Raw genomic sequence first — 8,265 nt, forward strand, 5'->3', positions numbered from 1 at the left:
AGCTTTGCTGCATTTACAATGTAATCTGAAGCATTGTTATGAAGCATGGGGTTTCTCGGAGTAGGAGGATCTGAATCCAACAGATGGGAAGCAGATTCCTAGCTTTACCAGAGTTTTCTACCCTACCTGCCTGCTGGGCTAGAATCCAATCCCAGCTCCATTACTGGTAGCTGTGTTGTAGCCTCATTCTGACACAAAAGAGAACAGAGCCTGGCTGTCAGTGAGCAGGGATGGAGTCAGAAGGAAACATTTTTCTCTGACTTGATGTACTAAACTTTGTGACGTTACACGTGTAACTATTTTCTTTGGCTAGTTAAATATTCTGGCTAAGGCCTGGTGAAATGGCTTAGTCGGTAAAGGTATTTACTGCCAGTACTCATGACCTGAGCTCAATTAGCCGACCCACATAGAGGAGCGAGAGACTTGATTTCAAGGTCCCTTCAATTTATCCGCTGATCTCCACCCTCCAGGTGGCATTCCTGCATCCCCAACCCTGCTCAAATAAATAAATGTAACAGAAAAATCTTCTGGCTCTGAGGAAAATAATATCACAGACCCATCATGGACGAATTGTTTTCAAAGGCATTTGATCACAGGGAATGCCTACTAGACACTTGAAGTACATCTCTAGCCATTTGTGATTGATAAAGTGGGTTTCTAGAAATCTAGAAATAATGCCATCTATCACAACTCGAGGGACCAGGGAACAAGGCCAGACGCTGTAGAGTACTGAGGTGGGCAGGTCTGCTGAGGGAAAGTTGACATGTGCTTTCTTGGCTATCCTAACACCAGCTTTGTGCCAGCAGGTGTTTTGAGTATTTGTGACTCGGAGGTAATCCATAGAAGTCCTTTTCCTATTTGGTGAAATCGTAAGTCAATTCATTTTGTGTGTGTTAGGTCAAGGTATATTCTATTCACCCATACTTTGTGATTCTAATGAAGCTAGTACGACATTTAGGACTAGCTCTGAACATCACTTAGCCTTTAAGCTCCCAGCAATTTTCTTCTGCTCAATTAAACGGCTTTCTACCGGTGGGAGCATTCCATATAGGGACTGCATTAAATGTTTTCTCAGATTTTACTGTTCCGGTTAATGATTTTGTTTTCTTCACAGGGTTATTGACTGAAATGAGAGTGATTTTCATGTGTAAGGCATGATTACACACACTTAGTATCCAAGGGCTTCTGGCAGCCTCCCTGAGTGCTGTTGTCCGAACCTGCTAGCTATCATAATGGGAGCACACCTGTGATTGAAGCCGTCTGTGCTCTGATGCAGTTCCTCTGGCTGTGGACATATCTAGGTCTTATCGATATATGGTGAAAAATTAATCACACTGAAAGCCTGCAGAAACTGTTCACGTGACCAAGGAAAACTATCACTTCTAATGGCAATTCACTTGGGATGGAGATGCATGCATACAAAGGTCAGAAAATCATTACTACTCAAGCTATGAGTAATCCATGGACATCTATCCCACAGTGTATCATACTTCATGATCTTGAGAATTCAGATCACTGTTCGGTAAGAGAGGAATTCAAGGGCAGGAAGGTGGGAGTGGAAATTCTTACAGACATTTTCCTATAGGTTCAGATTGATTTTAGGGCTCATTTTCCATGGGTCAAGGTCAGAAGCTGTAGATCCACCTGCAGAATGAAATCCTCACAGTTTGAGGTAGAGCAAAATCTGCAGTATCTGCCTTCCAAATGTACATAACGAATGGACATTACCTGCCAAAAGTTTCATGTTTATATTAAATCTCAGCTTTCTGTGTATGTGTTCGTGCATACACATGCATAAATGGAGATGGATGGTATATTTTTTAAGATTTCATTTTATTATAAATTGTCTCTGTGTGTGTGTGTGTGTGCATGTGTGCACATGCGCATGTCAGTGCAGATACCCCAGAGTCTAGAAGAGGCTGTCTTTGGATCTAGAGTTAGAGGTGATTGTGAGCTGCTCAATTTGGATGGTGGGAACCAAATTCTGGTCCTCTGCAAGAGCAATACACCATCTTTCCAGCTCCAGGGTGTTGGACATCTTCCTGAATCACTCGAAACCTTGTGTTTTTGAGACCGAGGCTTTCAACAAACCTAGAGCTAACTGATTTGGCAAGGCTGGCTGGCCAGTCAGCTCTGGGAATCTGCCTGTCTCTGCCCTCCTTCACCAGCATTGTGGTTACAAAGGTGCATTGCTGCACCTGGCTTTTATGTGGGTACCTGGGAGAGAGCTTAACTCAGGCAGGCCCTCACAATCCTGCAGCACTCACTTCACCCACTGAGCCATCTCCCCCACCCCTCAGGTTGTAATAGTTTGCAGGTTCAGAGTGTAGAGAGGGAAATTTAACCATCTAGACTGCAAGAAATGCTCACTAGGAAGCTAACACCTAAAACCCATGCTCATTCTGTCGATGAGCTCATGGACATGATAATTCTTGAATGCTGTTGTAGGCAACCTTAAAGGGTTTCCTACTGTGCCCATTCTCATCAGTATTGTGGTAAATGATACTGTGTATACTGTCAGACTTTCATAGGTTATCCTGGGAAGCAGGAGAGGGCCTGGAAGAACAGTTGGTGGTCAAAAGCACAAACTGTGAAAACAAACAGTGGCACTTTGAGCTTTCTAAAGCTGGTGAAGGTGGCGTTGATGCAAAGTCAGAGGTGAAGAGCCTTTTGTCTGAAGTGTGAGAAAGCCAATACTTCAGACTTTGAGGGACCACATGGTCCTCACCATGCTACTTTAAGTTACCTGTCTTATGTAGAAGCAACCAGTGACACTGCGTGAATGAACATGGCTCTCTGCCAATGAAACCTGACATCAAAAATGGGAGAATAGGAATGTGGTTCAGTTGATTGAGTGCTTGCTTGAGTGAAACCCTGGGGATCCATTTTTCTGAGTTATGGTTGCTATTGAGTTACAGTTACTATGGCCAAAGCGACTTGGGGAGGAAAGGATTTATTAGCCTTATGCTTCTTCATCACTGTCCATCACTGCAGGAAGTCAGTGTTGTAGGGAGCAGAGAGTGGGCTCTTTGTTCTGCCCCATGTTGGGCACCACTCTGTAGTATGAGAGCAATGGGCCACATCCTGCCGCCAGGCTAGCTTAGCCCCCGAAATAACCACATGAAAATTATATTAATTCAAATTACTGCCTGGCCCATTATCTCTAGCCTCTTATTGGTTAACTCTCACATATTCTAATAATCTGTATCGCCACTTGACTGTAGCTTCCCAGGACGAGTCTAACCAGCATCTGTCTGTCTCGGGCAGGTGAATCATGGTGTCTGCCATACTTCCCTTCTTCCCAGCATTCTGTTCTGTCTACTCCGCCCTCCTAAGGGCTGCCCTATCAAAAGGCCAAGGCAGTTTTCTTTATTCAACCAATGAAAGCAACACATAGAATGAAGACCCTCCTACACCAAGTCAGGACAGGAACTTAAGCAGGGCAGGAACCCGGAGGCAGTACCTGATGCAGAGACCATGGAGGGGTGCTGCTTACTGGCTTGCTCAGCCTGCTTTCATATAAAACCAAGACCACCAGCCTAGGGATAGCACCACGCCCAATGGGCTGGGCCTTCCTCCATCAATTACTAGTTAAGAAAATGCCCTAGTGGCTTGGCTACAGCCCAATCTTATGGAGACATTTTTTTATTTGAGGCTTCCTCCTCTCAGATGACTTTAGTTTGTGTCAAGTTGACATAAAACTAGACAGTACAACTGACCCCTTGTCAGCTCGGCACACACTATCCTAGGATTGATTAAGCCAGGTATGGTGGTGCACTGCTCTAAACCAAGCATGTAGGCTGTGGGGGCAGGAGGATCAGAAGTTTGAGGTCCTCTTCTCTTACATATAGAGTTAAAGGCCAACTTGAGATATATGAGATCCTGTCTCAAAAACAAATAGTGGTGGTATGTGCTTTTAATCTCAGCACATAAGAGGCAGAGGCAGGGTGACAGCTGTGTATTGGAGGGCAGTCATGGTAACATAGAGGAACAATGCCTCACAATAAGTAAATAAACATGGACAGAGGGCAGATACAATATTTCAGAATAGGTTTAAAAGAAAATAGATCCTGGCTCCTTGAAAAGGGATGTGCTGTTCTCCAGGAGCCTGCATGAATTTGCACTTAACCTTGTCTATACATTCCAATCACCTGCAGTCAACACTAAGAGGACTGATGATGCTCAGCCTATATTGAAGAATGATCCAATTAGAGTGTTTCGGGTGGAGCCCCAAGAGCCCATCACCTTTATTACAGTTTTGCTAAGTGACTTCAATGTGAAGCCAAAGTTAAGAAACTCTGCTCAAAGTCACACGGCATGGCCAGGTTAGTCTCATTTCTTTTCTCTGAAAAGCCTGATATAGAGACTATCTGGCAATTTAGAGAAAAGATTTCACTGAGTTAGAACCAATATCAGATTCATCAGTCTGTGGCTTGCCAAATTCATGGTCTTTATCTTTGGAAAAATCAAGGCAGCATTATTCTTTTGTTGTTTTTTTAGAGTTCAGAACTTTTCACTTGTTCATCTCTCTCACTTGCTCTTTAAATCCCACCCTTCTCCTTTTGGATAGGGTAGTCAAGCATCAATATTGAAGCAAAAATTGTCCACACCTTTTAAGTTAATTTTTAAAGTGTCCACTTGACTGGATTAAAGTTTACTTAGAAATCTGCTCAGAAAAGCATGGTTTTGAATATATCTACAAAGGTGTTTCCATAGAAGAGCAGCATGTGAGTCTGGCTCGCCTAGGTGAAAAAACAAAACAAAACAAAAATGCCCTGAACATGGATAGGTATGGTCAAGGTTAATATTGACTGTTTACTTGACGAGATCTAGATTCACGTAGGAGACAGACCTCTAGACATGACCACGATAGGCTTTCAAGATTAGGCTAGCCTCTGGACAAATCTATGAAGGATTATCTATATTAGATTAACTAAGTTGGGAAGACACACCTGAACTGTGGGCAGCATCATTCCACAGTCTGGGATCCTGAACTGAAAAAGGAAGTGATCTCAGTGCTAGTGTCCATTGCTCTCTGCTTCTTGATTGGGTGCAATGAACCAGATGCTTAAAGCTCCTGCTGCCTGGCCTTCCTTGCTACAGTGGACTGTACACTCAAACTCGTTCTCTCTCAGGTTTCTTTTGTCATGGCATTTACCATAGAATGAGAGAAGTAACTAATACAAGGCTCATTCAGTTGTCTGGGACTCTGGAGATCATATTACAGATGATGAGTTGACAGCTCCCTCTGGGAGCTGGGACACATTGTCTTCTGTCCTGGCCACCAGCACTTTAGGCTTGCCAGTCTTTGAATGCTAGGACTTAACATTGACAATGTTTCTCCTAATTGTTAGGCTTTTGGCTGCAGACCCCTTGCTGCATCATCAGCTTCTGTGGTTTTGAGGTGTTCAGACTTAGATGGAGAAATGCTCCTGACATCCTTGGGTTTCTTTGGCTTACAGGCAACTTATTGTGGCACTTTCTCAGCTGCTGTGATTGTATGAGCTAATTTCCTTAATAAATACACTCTCATATATCTATATGCATATCCTATTGGTTCTGTCTCTAGAGAACCCTGATAATCAGAATTTCTGATAGCCCTCATAACAGACTTCACATCTGGCTTGGTGGATTAATTAGAACAATGTGGACGGAAGACAGAGCTAGCTTTGCTTAGTGGAGTAAATATTTTCCCTACAAGTCTCTGAAATTCCATCTTTCTGCAGTGTAACTTACTGCAGTGATCTGCAGTAGATCATCTGTCCCATGAATTATTGGAAGTAGAAATCTGCTTTTAAAAAGTGGTTGAACAGGGCTGAGATGTAGTTCAAAAGCTAGAATGCTTGTCTAGCATGCACAAGGCCCATGACTCGATCCTTAGCAACAAATAAAACAGGCTGTGGTGGTCCACATCTGTAATCTCAGCACTCAGGCACATTCACGGTCATATTCAACTATTTAGTGAATTTGAGGGAATTCTGGGCTAGAGACCTTGTCTAAAAAAATACCTGAATAAACCAGGAGTGCCAAATTTGATGCTTTGGGTAGTGTAAATTGTCAACTTGACAGGATCTAGAATCTCCTGGGAGATGGACAGACTTTTGGACATGTTGGTTGAGGGCATGATTACCTTAATTCACATGGGAAGATCTGTCCACTGTGGGAAGAACCATTCCTTAGGCAGGGGTTCCTGAACTGTATAAATGGAGAAAGGTAACTGAGTAGCAGTAAGCATGCATTCATTGCCCTCTTTTAGTGACTTAGATGTAATGTGACAGTTGTTTCAGGCACCTGACACCTGGATTTCCCTGCCATGTTGGACTGTAGCCAGAACAAACCTTTTCTCTCTTATGCTGCCTCTGTCAGTGTGATATGTCACAGCAATGAGAACAGAAACCAAATGCCATAGCAAGTGAGGCTGGGACTTGACCTGACTAGGGGCAGCAAGGGAATGAAGAAAGGTCAGGCACACAGACATTGATGGAAAATCCAGGCTCGGGTGGGCAATGTGCACTCTGATGGAGTGGCACCAACTACACAGCAAGCCAGAATCTCAGCTTCTTTATTATATACAACACAGGCAGCTAGTCTCAGGTTGTAGTCATCCTGCATGAGGAAGCTGCAGTTGCTAGTTTTGGCGTTCCTTGGTCAATGACTTATAAACATACATCCTTGCACACACTGTCAACATTTGTGTATGGACCGCACAAAGGCTTTGCCATGCTTCCGAGCCTCATTCCAGAGGGAAGGCTTTACAACTCCAATGGGTTTCAGGCATTGGGTCCTTGACATACTTGTATCCATATCAACAATACACATTCACCCAGAGCATCATCCACTCTTCATACATTTGCTCAAGGCTTCTTCAGAGTCCCCCAAATTAAGTGTTGGAAGAGATATGATTTCGGTACATGAAATGCGTTGGTGGAGAACACTAGTGGACCTCACAGTCTATGGACTTATTTCCATGTGTTTAATGACACACACAGTGGAATGGGCTAATTTGGAGGTATTAGTTGTAGGGTGGACAACTTATTTGGGGTTATTATGGGCCACAAAACTCCTCCAGTTCTAATATTCCCTGAGGTTGGGAAAGCTTCCTTCTCTTGCTGGTTAACACAGATCGATGGGATTTTGAGTCAGATAGAAATTGTGGGTGCGTTTGAGGGCACTGCCAGGGAGGGCTAAGTGAGATGGGAAGACTCACCATGATCATGGGCAGCATTCATTTCCTGCACTGGGGTCCTAGACAGAGGAAAAAGGAGAAAGCAAGGGAGCAGCCGCCTGCATCTCTTTGCCTCCTGCCTGTGTATGCAGTGGGAGCAGTTGCTTTGCGCTCCTGCTGCCATGATTTCCTGCCACAAGGGACTGTCCAGCTACAGACCACCATAGTTCTTGCTGTCCTTGATTGGTTCTAAGACTTCACCACTTAGATACTCATGCAAACGATCTTCTTTGCTTTGTTTGGCTTTTTGAGGCAGGGCTATATGTAGCCCAGGATGGCCTCTCACTCACTGTGTAGCTGAGGGTGGCCTTGAACTGCTGCTCCCTCTACTTCTACCTTCTAAGTGTTGGGGTTACAAGAATCTGTGACCACACCTAGTTTATGAGGTGCTGGGGATTCAACCTAGGGCTTCCTGCACGCAAGGCAAGCACTCTACCAATTGAGCTACATCCCTAGCCCTCCACCCACATATCCTGTTATCTGCTTTAAATTATCTCTAGATGGTTAGTATTACCTAACACAGTATAAGTGCAATGGAAGCAGTTGTATGGGATTGCACAGGGGCTAACGACGAGGAAATAAAGGTCTACCTTTTCAGTACAGATGCAATTTACAACACTTTCAATCTGAGGTTAGTTGAATCTGTGGATGCCAAACCTACAGATACAGTGGGCTGACTATATGCATAGATGCATTTGTGTATGTATGGGTGTGCATCTATAAAAACAACATTAAAGAGAACAAACACCATAAGAGAGTAGAGGGTGACAAAGTGACTTCACAAAGAGCAACCTCTTATTTCAAAGACATAATATTTATCTGCTAAGGACAGCAGGCTAGGGGAGGAGTAAGGTTAAAAGTGAAGGAGAGAGCCTGGGACAATGTTTTAGGCAGCTACTGCTCCAGAATGGTCCCGGGTCCAAGGACTAAGGAAGAGAAATGTGACATTGACTGTTCCAGGACCCCCATGTTTTAAGGATAAGGAGGGCCACAAAGTTTTGTTTTTCCTCTCCCAGACATGAAGCTCAGTAGGTTTAGTT

Source organism: Microtus pennsylvanicus, chromosome X (assembly GCF_037038515.1).
Source record: "Microtus pennsylvanicus isolate mMicPen1 chromosome X, mMicPen1.hap1, whole genome shotgun sequence".
In the NCBI taxonomy this organism is placed as follows: Eukaryota; Metazoa; Chordata; class Mammalia; order Rodentia; family Cricetidae; genus Microtus; species Microtus pennsylvanicus.